At 44.4% G+C, this 15,490-nt stretch overlaps 1 protein-coding gene across 3 annotated transcripts in view; it reads left to right on the top strand.

Moving 5' to 3' along the window:
• The first annotated feature begins 13,028 nt into the window (after positions 1-13,028).
• The window catches only part of RORC (RAR related orphan receptor C), a 33,264-nt gene continuing 30,802 nt past the window's right edge, over positions 13,029-15,490 (top strand). For 2 of the 3 annotated variants that reach the window (XM_044000743.1, XM_044000742.1), the window contains exon 1: positions 13,029-13,250. The gene's annotated coding sequence lies outside the window, so the exon portion shown is untranslated. The remainder of the gene's footprint in view (positions 13,251-15,490) is intronic. The other variant, XM_044000744.1, reaches the window with a different exon arrangement.

Genomic DNA, 15,490 nt, shown 5'->3' with positions numbered 1-15,490 from the left:
AAAAGGCTGGGCCTAGCTACGGGAGGGTTCTGTTTATGAATGAGATAAAAGCCCCCAGGCACTGGGGCTTTTACATTGCAGGGTCTGTCTTGCATGGGCAGACATAGAAAAAAAAAAATGTAGGTCAGGCTGTGTTTACATCCTACCTGGATCATCCCTTGACGTCAGTTCTGACCTTCTTATTCCTTTAATGAAGCCTGTTCCCTTTGGCTCCGTCTTCCAAGAGGAAGGTAGAAGATAAGAGGGGATAGTGCCAACAATTGCGTTAATGCCAATATAGGGCCATGTTCTTCCCTCTTCCTCCCTCCCCTCTTCAAACTCTTGACTTCTCTCAGGCTCCTACTCTTCTTTCTTCCTTGCCTCCTTCCCATCCCCCTTCCTCACTCCATTCCTGAGGTAATAAACACCTCTTTTGGCTTGACTATCCTAGTTGTGGGGCAGCTAGGAGGTACAGTGAGCACCGGGCTTGGAGTCAGGAAGATCAGAATTCAAATCCAGCCTCAGACGCTTACTAGCTCTGTGACCCTGGGCAAGTCACTTAACCCCTATTCGCCTCAGTTCCTCATCTATAAAATGGGGACTCACTGAAGAAGGAAATGGAAAACCACTCCAATATCGTTGGCAAGAGTTGAATTCAACTAAACAACCCTAGTTGTACTCCAGAGAGCCACCAGGGGGCAACATTGGTCAAAGAATCAGGGATACCTCCCCTGCTAATGAGTACTTTTTCTTACCTCATCTCCTTAAATTTATACACAGATACAAAGTCGCTAAACAATCACAAAATCTGAGCTGGAAGGGACTTAAGAGACCATCTGGCCCAACCTAAACAAGATAAGAGGTCTCTCTCCTTTCCCTTTGCTGAGGTCTCTATTAGGGAGGAGACTCCTCTGGCTTCCTCAGAACCTTCATGAAGCTTTAGGCAATGGAAAGATTTAGATTCAGAAGATTTAAGTAGATGCCTACTAATGAGGGAATGACTAAACAACTCTTGCCTATGAAACAATAAATTTTATCAATATAGAGAAGCATGCAAAGACTTAAATGAACTGATTCAGAGTGAAGTAAGCAGAAGCAAAACAAAATATACACAATAACTATGAGAATGTCAACTGAAAGAATGGCTATGAAACAATTGAAGATGAATATCATAAAATTACAAAGTGCAGAGGCAGCTAGGTGGTGCAGTGGATAAAGCACCGGCCCTGGATTCAGGAGGACCTGAGTTCAAATCCAGCCTCAGACACTTGACACTTACTAGCTGTGTGACCCTGGGCAAGTCACTTAACCCCCATTGCCCCACAAAAAATAAAATAAAATAAAATAAAAAACAAAGTACAAACACAACTCCCAAAGAAGAGATATGATAAGATATACCCCCCATTCCTCTGCAAAAGTGGAGAATTGGAGGAAGATCCACAGGTATAGAATGTTGTATATAGTGTCAGATTTTTTTTTCCAAGTATGGATCACTTTTGCTAATTATTTCCCCTCTTCTTCCTCTTATCTTTGTTGTTGTTTTGTTGTTATATGGGATAGTGCTCTGGGAGACAGGAGAAGAAAGACACAGGGTGGGGCAGAATCTAGATCAGGGCTACTTAAACTTTTTCCACTCATGACCCCTTTTCACCAGAGTTTTTACAACACCACTACATATAAATATATATATGTGGGTGTGGGTGTGGGTGTGTATGTATGTGTATGTATACACACACACACACACACACACACACACACACACACATATATATATATATATATATATATACATATATATATATATATATATACATACATATGCAATCCCCACATTCAGTTACACAACCCATATAGGGTGGTAACCCACAGTTTTAAGATCTAGATTATGTAAAAACAAATATATCTTTTTTTTTAATTTTAAGACCTGGGTTTGAATCTGGCTCTTCTTCTTAGTTCCTGTGACCTTGAGAAAGTCACTTTACTTCTCATCTGTAAAATAGAAACTGAAGTAATAAATGACTGCCTTCAGTGGTTCCTCTCTACTCTAATGCTCCTGTCTTTATTTTTTTAAGCAAGACTCAAAACCCTTTATTGAGCATCATTTGTGTGAAAATAATAGTGTTAGACACTAAGGAAGAGAAACAAAGTTTAAGATAGAGATCTTGCCATCAAAGAGCTTATAGCTGGGGGCAGCTAGGAGGGACCTGAGTTCAAATCCGATGACCTCAGACACTTGACACTAACTACTGAGTGACCCTGGGCAAGTCACTTACCCCCCCCAAAGGGAGCTTATAACCTAACATGGGCAGGACAACATAAATAACTATTAAAGTATCTATTGTTTTTAGTCATTTTTAAGTTGTTTAGTCTCAGTTTTTTGTGACCCCATTTGGAATTTCTTGGCAAAGATACTGTATGGTTTACCAGTTTCTCCTCCGGCTCATTTAAACAGATGAGGAAACTGAGGCAAAAAGCATTAAGTACTTCCCTAGGGTCACGCAGCTGCACAACCTAGCTTCCCTATATAAAATATAATAACACCATGACAATAACTAGCATTTACATAGCACTTTAAGATTTTCGAAGTGCTTTACATGTTATCTCATTCATTCTTCACAATAACCCTGCCATGCAGGGTCCCATTTGATTATCCTCATTTTTATAGATAAAGAAACTGAGACAGACAGAGAGAAAATGACTTTCCAGGGTCATACAGCTAATACATGTCTGAGGCAGGGTTTTGAACACAAGTCTTCATGACTCAGAATTCAACACTAACCCATAACTGCCCAGAGTCAGTGACCTCCATGTATGTTTTCACTAGGGTCATTGTTTTAACACCTGTCTTTCACTCTACCCCTTAGTACATAATTAATGTCAGCAGTTCTCAATTAACAGGCATGTCTTTAATCACTAGGGATTGAAGTTGTTCTCCCTCAGAGGATTATCCGGACCCAAAATATGTTTGGGGAAGGAGCCACTTCATTAAGATAATACTTTGAAACAGGGCAACCCCTGAAGGTATGAATTATTCACTACTGATTTGCTGAATCCCCAAACGCTGCCCTAGTATAGTAGGATTACACTATAACTGTCCCATCTTTTTTATTTTCTATCCCTATTCCCCACCCCTAGTTTGCCTGGGAATATAAACTGTCAGTTAAACTGATCTTAAAATTAATCTAACAGCCAAAGACTCACAGAAATCCTCCATTGGGCTTTCTGAATTCTGAAGATTCCTTAGAAAACACGTTTAAATATGATTAAAGTTACAACATTCAGCCCCATCTTCAGGCACCAATTGACTTTTCCTACAAGGGGGGAAAAAACCTTCACAAAGGCTTGATTTACTCAAGCCTTTGCCTTTCTAAAATGGCAAATATGAGATTAAGGAATGTAAATATTAGAGCAGCAACATTTTGCTCTTATGAAAATTTCAAAGATGAAGCTTAGAGCTGGATCACTTGGCTCTTTCTCTTCCTTTCTCCTCTCTGTTCAAAATGCTTACGTTGCTTAATGTCCAGCCTCCTCTTAGGCTTTGCTTTTGGGTTCAACAGAAATCAAGGCTCAGCACGATCTTCTCTGTGGTCTTGGCCTCTTTTTTCTCCCCCTCAGAAAATTGGCTTATTGACCACACTGCTTCTGGTCTTCACCCTTTCTTAGAGTTCATCATTTTATGAGGCTAGGTCTCAACACATTTCTTTTCTTTAGTTCTTCAGGTCTGGGGAAACATTCACCGCATGAGCGCAACTTATCAGCAAGAGCTCCGCCTTTTTATTCTCCATTTCTGAAAACTCCCCTCCCTGAACTTTTAGTTTCCATCTCTCCTGTTGCAGTCCTTGCCTCCAATTGCTCTTCTTTTCCAGACTTCTGTTTGGGAAAGCAATTAGAAAAGGGCAAGTAAGGATGAATGAATGAAAAAGCCATTTATAAAGTGCTTTATTGTTGTTGTTCAATGGTGGCTGACTGTAACCCCATTTGGGGTATACTTGGCAAAGAGATTAAAATGGTTGCCATTTCCTTCTCTCAGCTCAACTGACAGATGAGGAAACTGAGGGTAAACAGTGTTATGTGACTTGCCCGGGGTCACATAGATAGTAAGGCTTTGATTGAACTCAGAAAGATGAGTCGTGTCAATTCGCCAAGCGCCAGCACTCTATCCACTGCACCACCTAGCTGCCACCTTATATGTGCTCACTATGTGCCAAGCACTGTGCTAAGAACTAGGCATACAAATAGAAAAAAAAAAATGAGCATCTAGGGGTACAGCACTGCCCTGGAGTCAGGGAGGACCTGAGTTCAAATCCAGCCTCAGGACACTTGACATTTACTAGCTGTGTGACCCTGGGCAAGTCACTTCATTGCTCCACCAAAAAAAAAAAAAAAAAGAGAGACAGTCCTTGCTCCCAAGAAGCTTATACTCTAATTGGAGGACATTACACAAAAAAATCTCAGCTCCAGGATAGATGGAAAGACCCAGAAGTCCTAGGGTTACTGTAGAGGAGAAAATAGTACAACCTGGATGGCCTTAGGTTTCATCAGTGGGTCAGATGGCAGTGCCGGGGCATCGGCAAGGCATAGAGACAAAGTCAATGGTAAGGACTGGAGGTCCTGAAGAGGCCATGGCAAGGCAAATGTCAACACCTGGCAGGACTACATCTCAACAACAGGAAAGAGTTGGCAACTCCCATCTCTACTAAGTGCTTTGAACAGTCAAGGAGCTCAAATAGGTTCTGGGTGACCTTGGGGTTGTGGGGAGGAGAAGCTCCCCACCCCAGTAGTGAGTCTTCTCACCATCCAACTATCCCAGCTGAGTCCTAGGCCAGGGGGAAAGAAGACAAAAGGGAGTTTCATATATATTGTTGGGTCTGCCTACCCCTCTAGAGGCTCACTCATGAGCAATAATGAAAGCTGTGAATGGGGCCAGATATATCCAAGCTGAGATTAATCAATCAACAAGTTATTTATTAAGCATCTATCATGTGCCAGGCACTGGGGGTAGCAGAGTACAAAACAATGAAGAAAAAAGAAATCTCTACATGTAAGATTACATCCTGGGGCAGCTAGGTGGCGCAGTGGATAAAGCACTGGCCCTGGATTCAGGAGTACCTGAGTTCAAATCCGGCCTCAGACACTTGACACTTACTAGCTGTGTGAACCCTGGGCAAGTCACTTACCCCAGATTGCCTCACTAAAAAAAAAAAAAAAAAGAAGATTACATCCATATTGAGGAGACAAGGTACAAATAAAAATATGTTGTCAGGTCAAGTCAACAAACATTTATGAAGCCCTTACTGTGTGTGTCAGGCACTATGCCAAGCAGTGAGGAGACAATCATTGTTTTTTGTTTTGTTTGGTTTGGTTTTGGTGGGGATCTTTTTCTTTATTCTACTTTGTTATGGAAATACTTGGTTTAATTTCATAAATTTAAAATTAAATAATAAATGTAACAAACAAAGAAGGGGTAGAATTGTCATTGATTGGCATTGCTCTCAGAAAGTTCACAGTCTAAAGGGGCAAACAACACAGCCAACAGCTATGGATAAACACGACAGAGACATGCAAATCAGAGCTGATCTCAGAGGGAAGATCCGAAGATGAGAAGGACTGGCAAAGGCTTCTTGTAGCAGGTAGAACTTTAGCTGAGACTTGAAGGTAAGCATAAATAAGAAGTTAATAAATCCACATACAGGGGCAGCTAGGGTGGCTCAGTGGATAAAGCACTGGCCCTGGATTCAGGAGGACCTGAGTTTCAAATCTGGTCTCAGACACTTGACACTTACTAGCTGTGTGACCCTGGCAAGTCACTTAACCCCAATTGCCTCACAAAAAAAAAAAAAAAAGAATAAATCCACATACATACAAAGCAGTTAAATACAGGATAGTTGGGGAGGGCACTAAGAGTTGGACAGGTTAATGAAAGGCTTCACCTATGATCAACCATTCTTGTTGCCCAAGAGGGCAATAGAATTTGTATACCCTTTGACCCAGCAATACCAATCTGCTAGGTTCTATCCAAAGACATCCCCCAAAAGAGAAAAAGACCTATTTGTTACAAAAATAATTCTAGCAGCTCTTTTTGGGGGTGGCAAATAATTGGAAATCAAGTAATGCCCGTAAATTGGGGAATGGCTAAACAAGCTGTGGTATAGGATGGTGATGGAATATTATTGTGCTATAAGAATGACAAGCAGGATGATTTCAGAAAGGGCTTGGAAAGACTTATATGAACTGATGGATATGAAGTGAGCAGAAACAAGAGAACATTGTGCACAGAGACAGCAATATTGTTTGATGAAGAACTGTGAATGACTAACTATTCTCAGCAATACAATGATCCAAGACAATCCCAAAGGGACTCCATGATGAAGTATACTATCCACCTTCAAAGAAAGAACTGATATTGATTGAACACAGACTGAAGCATGCTATTTTTCACTTTCCTTTTTTTCTTTTATCCAAGTTTTCTTGCACAAAATTACTAATATGGTAGTTTTGTATAATTGCATGTATAACCTATATGTGCTTACTCCCTTGGGGAGAGGGAAGGGGAGAAAGGGAAAGGAGGGATAAAATTTGGAACTCAAAACTTTAAATAAAAATATTTATTATGGAAAAAAAAAGAATTAAAGAAAGGCTTCACCTAAAAGTGCCTGAGCTGTGTTTTCAAGGAAAAGATGGCCTCATAAGACAGCAGTTCACTCCAGGAATGGGGACCACCAGCGCCTAGACCCTGTACTTCCACTGGGCCTACTCCAATGCCTCATCCAGGTAACCCTGGGTTCTCCCCCGCTGGCGGAACTAAGTTTAGCAACTTCTGGGCCTACAAGCTGGAGAAGACGCCACCACAGGCCTAGTGACACATATTTATTGCGGGAAGACTAGTCTAGCAAGGCTTGGAGAAGTTGGTCTTCAGAAAGTTACCTAACGATAGAAATTTGTGGTGTGCCCAAGAGACTTAATAAAGGCTTATTGAATCAAATTGGTGCTAATTCAATATTCAGGCTTCTAATTTTTTTTCCCCACTCAAGCTGGAAGTCACTACTCTGCTCCAGCCTTCTCCTCTCTATAACAGTTCTAGTTATTCTATTCCCCAAAGCACCAATTCCTAAAGGTTCCCTCTGGCTTCTAGCAATTCAGAGAAACGAGATACTGCTGGGAACTAGAGCAGTCAGACACAGCATCAGGCTTCTCAGAGATGGTGGGACTCTAAGAATTGAAGAATGAGGCGATTAAGGGGTGGGGATGCAAGCCTTGGGGAGATGATCTAATGGCAGGAGTGATTAGGCCTCAGCTGTCCCCATGGTAAACTCACCCCCTGGCCCTCACTGCCTCAGGCACCTTCCCTGAGAAGGCAGCCAGGCTGGGTTTTAAGTGGTTTCTGCGGTTGGGGCAAGAGGGAGGGAGGGGAAGGAGAAGTTGATGCTGATCCCCAGCTATTCTTCCCTCCCCACCCCACCTCCACCCTCTCGCCTGCCCCCAAGGCTGAGATTCCCCTGCCTGATAAGGGGCTCTGCACGTGGGGGGATTGAAATGACTGTCAGATATCTATCTGCCTCCTTGCATAAGAGTGCTTGGGAGGGGGGGGGGGGCGTGTTAAAAACCATTGCCTGGCTCAGTAGGGATTGTTTCTCCTGGAAAATAGTCTGATATTGCAGCTGGAGGGAAGGGATGAGGTCCTGGAACACAAGTAACTGAGGAGGTTAGGGGATCTCCTTCCCCATGGAGGGAAACTCCAGTCCAAGCTTTGTAGGAAAGAAATGGCCAGAGTGAAGGAGGAAACACTTCCTTGTTCTCCGGGCCCTGTTCCTCCCTTTCTTCCTCCACCTACATACCCGGCCATAAGTGAGGGAGGGAATGGCATACCCACCCACCAGGACAAATGAGCCTCACTTCTACTCTCTGGGCCCTTTTACTGTGTCCACTGGGAGGAGAAGGAGAGGGGACTTTGCCAATGAGAAGTCGATTTGTTGTTGTGAGGCACCCATAGGGCCTAGGCCTCATTTCAAGACCTTCTCCTGCTCCCCACCTCCTGAAAGAGAGGTGACCGGCTCAAGATGCACAATGAGACCGTACATTGCTGGATGCAGGCAATTTGTTCTACTTGGACTGTGCATATTACATATTTTATTTGACTTTACATGCTACAAAGGTTCTGATTTTCTTTCTTTTTATAAGTGGGAAGGAGAGAAAACAAATGTTCATTAATTGAAAAAAAAATAAAATAAGGCCACTAATTCTCAGAACTTGTATACCATGCCTCATCTGCCTTCTCCCACCCCATTCATCTACCTTCTCCCATTGGGGACTTTTTCCCAGAACCTCCACTTTAGAAAGGTCCATACCAACCATCCTTCATTCTCTAGACTTTACTATCAATTACCCCCAAAACAGCAATAAAAGAACCCCTGGAGCAGAAAAACCCACTAAAATACAGGCTGAGATTATTTTCCAGCCATAGACAGATTAAAGGGGGCCATACTGGGCTGTGAGTAAAGTCCAACCCTGCAATCATGCCTACAGAGACCCCAGGAACCTCACAGAGAAACTTAACCCCCGAACCTCCGAATCAGCCTCAGCACCAGTGTCTTCTGGAACTGAGCTTGCAGTCAGATGAGAGGGCTGAATGGCTGGCGGGGGGAAAGTGCAGGGGTGTCAGCAGGACCTAGGGAGGAATTCAACTGTCCCACCCCAGCAGGGAACCAGGAAGAAATCCTGAGCAGGAGGAGGCCCAAGTAGGGGAGGGGTTCAGACTCATCAAAGCTAAGAACCACAGCACAGAAAGCTTTGCTGTTTGGTTATTTAATAAGTTGGGTTGAGGTTATCTTCGGACCAGAGAAGAAGCCAGGCAAGAGAAAAATCTGCCCTCCCTCAAACCAAAACACCTGTGACCCTCTGAAGCTGGGGGACAGTAGTGTAGCCTAGAAGCAGGGCCCCCCAGTGGGAAGTTAAAAGTCAAGTAAAAGACAGCAAGATGAGCAGCAAAGAAAGTTGAGAACTATCAAGGTACACCCTCACAAGAAGATAACAACCTCAGGGCCCCCACATCCAAAGCTTCCAGAAAAATATGAACTGGTCTCAGGCCATGGAAGCTCTCAAAAGGGATTTTGAAGAGAAAGTAGGAGAGAGACAGAAGGAAGATTTAGAGAGAGGGAGGAAAGAATGGAAAGAAATGAGAGTCATATAGGAAAGTCATGAGAAAAAAAGTCGACAGCTTGAAAAGTCAAATGGAATAGGAGATAAAAAAGCTGTCTGAAGAAAATAATTGCCTAAGAATTAGGATTGAACAATTGGAAGCTAGTGACTATATGAGAAATCAAGACACAGTAAAGCAAATCCTATTGAATGAAAAAAATAGAGGGCAATGTGAAATATCTCCTTGGAAAAACAGGCTGACCTGGAAAATAAATCCAGGAGAGATAATTTGAAAATCATTAGACTACCTGAAAACCAGGACCAAAATAAGAGCCTAGACATCATCTTCAAGAGATTGTCAGGGAAAATTGCCCTGATATTCTAGAAGCAGAAGCTAAAATAGAAATTGAAAGAATCCTCACCGATCACCTCCTAAAAGAGATCCCAAAAGGAAAACCTCCAGGAATATTATAGCCAAATTCCAGAGGCTCCCTGGTTCAAGGAGAAAATATTGCAAGCAGCTATAAAAAAGAATTCAAATACTATGGAGCTATAATGAGGATAAAACAAGATCTAGCAGCTTCTACATTAAAGGACCAGAGGGCATGGAATATGATATTCCAGAGGGCAAAGGAACTGGGACTGACAGCCAAGAATCACATACCTAGCAAAACTGATTATAATCTTTCAGAGGAAAAATGGGATTTCAATTAAAAAAGAGAGACTTTCAGGTATTTGTGATGAAAGAGACCTGAACTGAATAGAAAATTTGACTTTCGAATACAAGACCCTGGAGAAGTATAAAAAGATAAACAGGAAAAAGAAACCATGAGGGACATTAAAAAGGTTAAACTGTTTACATTCTTACATGAGAATATAATACTCCCAACTCATAAGAACTTTCTTAGTAAGGAATACACAGAGGACACAGGTCTGAACTGATTATGAAGGGATGATATCTGTAAAGCACTCATTTTTTGTAGACTTTACTATCACCATCACCTTCCCTAACCTTTCTCTGTTCCCTCAAGTGTTTAATAAATGCTTGTTCACGTGGGGAGGGGGAACTGGGCAAAGGAGGAAAAAGAAGCTGGATTCTGAGAAGTAGATAGGGGAAGAGACCAAGTTTGAGTCCCTGTGGTGGCAGGGTGAGTTCCTTTACATTGGAGGTTGGGACCTTCCCTTTCACAAATACCGACGTGCAAGAGCCAGCAGAGTTGGGCCTTCTGGTTACTGCTCTTTTGTCCAGCCTGACTTGGCAAGTTATATAAAAGGCAAGGCACCAGACTTGAGCCCTCCAAAGCATCAGCTGTGCCTCACCCCCCTCCATCCAGCACAGCCTGTCCATTTGCCCCTAAGGAGAGGAGTCAGTTAGGGTTGGAACAATCCAGGTGAGGCCCCTCCCCTTCTATGTCAAACCTGTTGGTTTGTAACCCATCCACAGCCCTTGATTATCCCTAGCAGAAAGTCATCATAATGCACAAAGATAAAAACTAAGAGAGTGAATCTGGGACATTGTGTGTGCTAATTTCTTACTCATATTTTAAAGCAATGTGTAACAGAAAGGGGTCTGGATTCAAATTTTAGCTCTGGCACTTACAAGTTGAATGACCTTGGGTCAGTCATTCATCTGTAAAATGGAGGGGTTTACCTAGATTACTTACTACTTACTTTGTAAACATCTAGTTATTACAGAACTTTGAATTATTATTTTGGTCAAGACCTTTTGATTTCATCAATGTGGGGGAAAGCCTAATATGGAAATTCCCTCCAGTGGCCAATAATAGCTAACATTTGTATTAGCATTTTAAGAAACTTTCCATTACTTCCACAACTTCCATGTGAGGCAGGTTGATATTATTTATCCTATTTTCTAGGTAGAGAAACTGAAGTGCATCAGAGGTTAAGTGATCTACCCAGTGTCACACAACTATTAAGTGCCTGAGACAGGATTTGAACTTAGTTGTTATATCTGACTCCCAGGCCAGGCTCTATCCATTATGCTATATTGGCTCTAAACAACAAATGTAGATCAGCAAGTCAATCCTAACTTAGTCTTACAGAGTTGACTAGGTGTGCTAAGAGTTGAATACCCTCCCTGCCGATGATCATGCTGGGTATAAGAGTCAGAGCAGGGCTTGAGCCCAGTCTCACAGCCCTCTTTCCACTGTGACACATTGCCTCTCAATCCCATTCTAGCCACAGTGTTATTATTATCTCTGTCCTTCTCATCTCCTTTAATAGGGTTCATATAGAAACAGTTTGGAGTCAGTTTACTAGGCTATTCTTATTATTTAACATCCTATGGGCTGGTGCACAGGTGATGAAATCATTATTATTTCATGATTCTCATCTTATGTTTCCATAAGCTCAATGACTAGCTACATTGGCCTACTTATAGGACACTCCATGTCTCATCTCCATCTGAGCACCACGTGTTCCCCATGCTTAGAATGCTCTGCCCTTCCCCTACCCCCGCATACCGCAATCTCTGCCTCTTGGTTTCCCCATCTTCTCCAGGAGGCCTTGTCCCAGTCTTTGGCATTGATGTAGAATTTTCACATTTCATATTCCCCTTGTAGAATTCCCCTTCTTGAATTCCCCTTCTAAGCTCTAAGAGGGCAAGGCCGATTAATGTCTCATCTAAACTTTGTACTTCCTGGTTTGTTGCCCACCATGGGCACTCCATGAACACTTGTTGAACTAAATTGAATCCTTACAGGATTTGGAAAGAGGACTGGATTTGAAATCAGGAGACACCTGGGTTCAAATTTGCTCTCTTACACTTCCTGTGTCACTCTGAGCCTCAGAATAATGAACACCACTGGGTCCATGAAGAGAGGAACCAATTACGATAATAGAAATGTAAAAGAAAACCTTAAAAGACTATATTAATGTCCACTATTAAGAGCCCATAAACACACAGACAGTGTACAGAAGTTTACAACAAGTGTTCCAGACAAGACTGGTCCTCTTCCATCTGACTTCCCCCTGGGAAATTCATCTTCATAGCTAAACTTCACCTCCTCTCTTTGGTTCTAGAAGCAGAAATCTTGGCAGGGAGATGGGAGCAGGTCTCCATGGAAGGGAGGAAGAGGGCCGGGTGCTAGAGAATGAAAGGACAGCCACTGCACCTACTTCCTCCATGCAGGCCTCCACGTGGTAAGGAGGGGGGGTGGGAACATGGAAGGGAGGGGGGGGAAGCTGGAGTCACGAGGCCCTAGCATGGCCAGGTTTTCAGCGACTGTTTACCAGCTGGGGAGGAGGGAGGGGTGCCCAGGGAGCCCTGCCCCCTCCAGTCTGGCTCCCTGCCAGTCCCAGCCTGTTGGGTAACATTGGGAGGCCAGGCCCAGCTAATCAAACCCTGGGGACTGGGACAGGCAGCTTACCAGGGCAGGGGCATTTGTTCCCGTCTCTCAGGGCCTGAGGAAGGGGGTGGAGGGTAGGGGGGGTGGGGGGTGGGGGGGGGGGGGGCCTCTCTAAGTCCTGGGGTCCCTGTAGGGCCTCACTTCTTTGCTGTCCCACCCCCCACCACCCACCCCCCCCCCCCAGTCCCATCTTCCTCCAATCTACCTGTCTCAGATTTCCCCAGATCATTCGTTGAGTTCAGGGACTAGTGAATTGGTATATAGAGGTGTGTAAACTCAGTATCTCCTAGGTCTTCAAGGTATGGGAGGTCATACCTGGTCTGGAAGGAACAGGAGCACCTGAGGGGTTTAAGGCAATATAGGGAGAGGGCTTAGAACAACTGAGGTTGAAGGTAGTGTGGAGGAGAGGCCCAAGGTGCCCTGCTAGATGCCCTGTATCTCTGTATCCCCCTTATCTTTTCCCATCCTCCAGCATCTGTATCTTTCCTCTATCACCCATCTCTCTATCGTCCTTGCTTCTGACTTGTATCTTTTCTGTCTTTCCATTTCCCCAGTCTCTTTCCTCCCCCCTTCCCCCACTTGTCCGTAGTGCCAGGATGCTCTGCCAGCCACTCCTCTCCCTGCCTACTGCTAGCCAGGTGCTCCCTCCCTCCTTCCCTCCCTCTCTTTCTCCCCTGGGCCCTGATCCCCACCCGGGACCAAGGACTTCCAACAAGTGAGCCGCCCCATGGACAGGGGCCCCACCGAGTCACCAGAAAGCCACAAGGGGTAAGACAGGGAGGGTGGGGAAAGACACAGCAGAGGAGAAGGAAAAGAGATAGAAGGGCAGGTAGAGAGAAGAGAGACAGGAGGTAGAGAGAAGAAAGGGGGAAAGGGGAGAGACAGGGCGCAAGGGGAGAGGCAATGAGGAGAAAGCAAACATCAGGAAGAAGCAGGAAGAGGGGAGAAAGAGAGAGAGAGAGAGAGAGAGGAGAAGAAGAAGAAGGAGGAGGAGGAGGAGGAAGAGGAGGAGAAATGGAGGGGGAAACAGAAAAGGAAGAGATAGGGGACTGGGAGGAGATTAGACAGGAGAGAGAGACTATAAAGGGAGAGACAAGAAGAGAGGTAATGAGAAAAATTAGAAAGGAGAATAAAGGAAAAAAACAGAAGAGTCAGGGAATAGAGAGCTAGAAGAAGGAGAGATGGAAAAAAGAAGAGTGATGAACAGGGAGGGAGAGAAAAGAGGAGAGGGGACCACCGGAAGAAAGGGGAAGACAGAAAAAGAAAGACAGGGAATTGGGAAAGAGGACGGGCAAAAGTGGAGAAGAGAAAAGGAGGAAGAGAAGCTGGGCAGGGGGTGGGAATCTCTGAATGAATGCTCAGCCAGTGTGCTGTGTGTCCCTCAGCGTACGTGTTCCTTACCCACATACATAATTATTAGGGTCCTATCCACACCTTGGCTCCACATCCTGTGTCTGAGGTCCTCTTGGGTGTCCCCAGTTTTCCTGGTGTATCCCACTTGGTATATCCCAAGCTGAGGGAGTTTGGTCCTGGTTATAGAGGATAGTGAGGGGTACCGGGGGAAGAGCATGCCCCACCCCTTATACATTTTGATGTCAGTGCGATTACCAACCAGTTATATTTTTAATTTCTGTGGGGGTGGGGTATGGTATCGATCACAAGGACAATGGGAAGCCCTTTCTGGAGATGGAGGCACCAGGGCACAAGAGGGTATGCAGATCTAGCCCTGAGATTCTTGATATCCTTTTGGCAATCTAGCAAAGTTTTGTAAAATATATAAAATTATAAAGGAAACCAATTCTATTGAAATTCCCCAAGTTTTAAAAACTCCTGAATCTAGTACGTCAGATGGAGCAGAAAGGGCACTGGTCTTGGAGTTGAAGGACCCACCTTAGTTACTTACTAGCTGTTCATCCCTGGGTGAGGAAAAGCTTCATGGGGTTCAGTTTCTTTCTTGGGTGGTGCAGTAGATGAGTGCTGCATACTAGTATGCCACATCAGGGAGTTAGCAAGGAAACACTAAGGCTGGGGATAAGGCAGATTAGGTCCAAGGAGCTAGGAAGGACTCTCACTCTCCTTCCTCAGAAGTTTCCCTTCCAATCTGGAAGTTTTCCTGGCTGTGGGTACTGGGAGACATGCCGCCAACTTAGAGCTAAGGGAGCCAGGAAGTCAGGAACCCATCATCCCCCAAGCAGGAGAAGTTTGAGGAGGTCTTGTCCCCTGGGAAGAAGGTGAAATCTGAGATTGGGGAGAGTATATAGCATCAAGAAGAGAAGTGAAGCCTAGGAAAAAAATTATCAAAATTAGACTCTGGTGGGGGGTTGGGGGGAGTCCCGGGGCGGGGGGGAGGGGGGCAAGGAAAGGTCGTATGTTTTAGGGGGAAATGCTGACTGATCATGATGTGATTGGACTGACTGGGTAAAAAATCTGCCCTGTTTGGAGTCTAAAAGATAAGCAAGCTAGAACTGCTACATATAGTGCTTTGAGGTTTATAAAACACTTTACATAGGGGCAGCTAGGTGGCGCAATGAATAGAGCACCAGCCCTGGAGTCAGGAGGACCTGAGTTCAAATCCAGCCTCAGACACTTAACACTTACTAGCTGTGTGACCCTGGGCAAGTCACTTAACTCTCATTGCCCTGCAACATAAAATAAAATAACTGCTATGGTCTCTGAAAAGAGGCTTCCTATTCCCCCACCTTGGGCAGCCTGGACAGGGCAAGCCTGATTCTACTCCTGGCTTAGTATGGATAGCAGCTCCCCTCCAGCTGAGGCACAGACCAGAATAGCTGTGTGTTCCGGGGTATGGAAACCATGGGTCATCAAGGGATTCTAGTCTTGGTCAGGCCTCAAACCCTCTCAGTTATAGCCTCTCCCCAACTGAGAGGAAGGCCCTCCTGGTCAAGGAGGGCCGTAGCAACTACTGGGAAATGGAAGGATTGATTGTTCACTCCAGGTATTCCTCTATCTCTGGTCAAGGAGCAGGACCCTTGTAGGCCGCACCCCAA

This window comes from Dromiciops gliroides, chromosome 4 (genome assembly GCF_019393635.1).
Source record: "Dromiciops gliroides isolate mDroGli1 chromosome 4, mDroGli1.pri, whole genome shotgun sequence".
NCBI classification, from domain to species: Eukaryota; Metazoa; Chordata; class Mammalia; order Microbiotheria; family Microbiotheriidae; genus Dromiciops; species Dromiciops gliroides.
The sequence above is the reverse complement of the archived record's forward strand: the minus strand, read 5'-3'. Positions and strand labels throughout refer to the sequence as shown.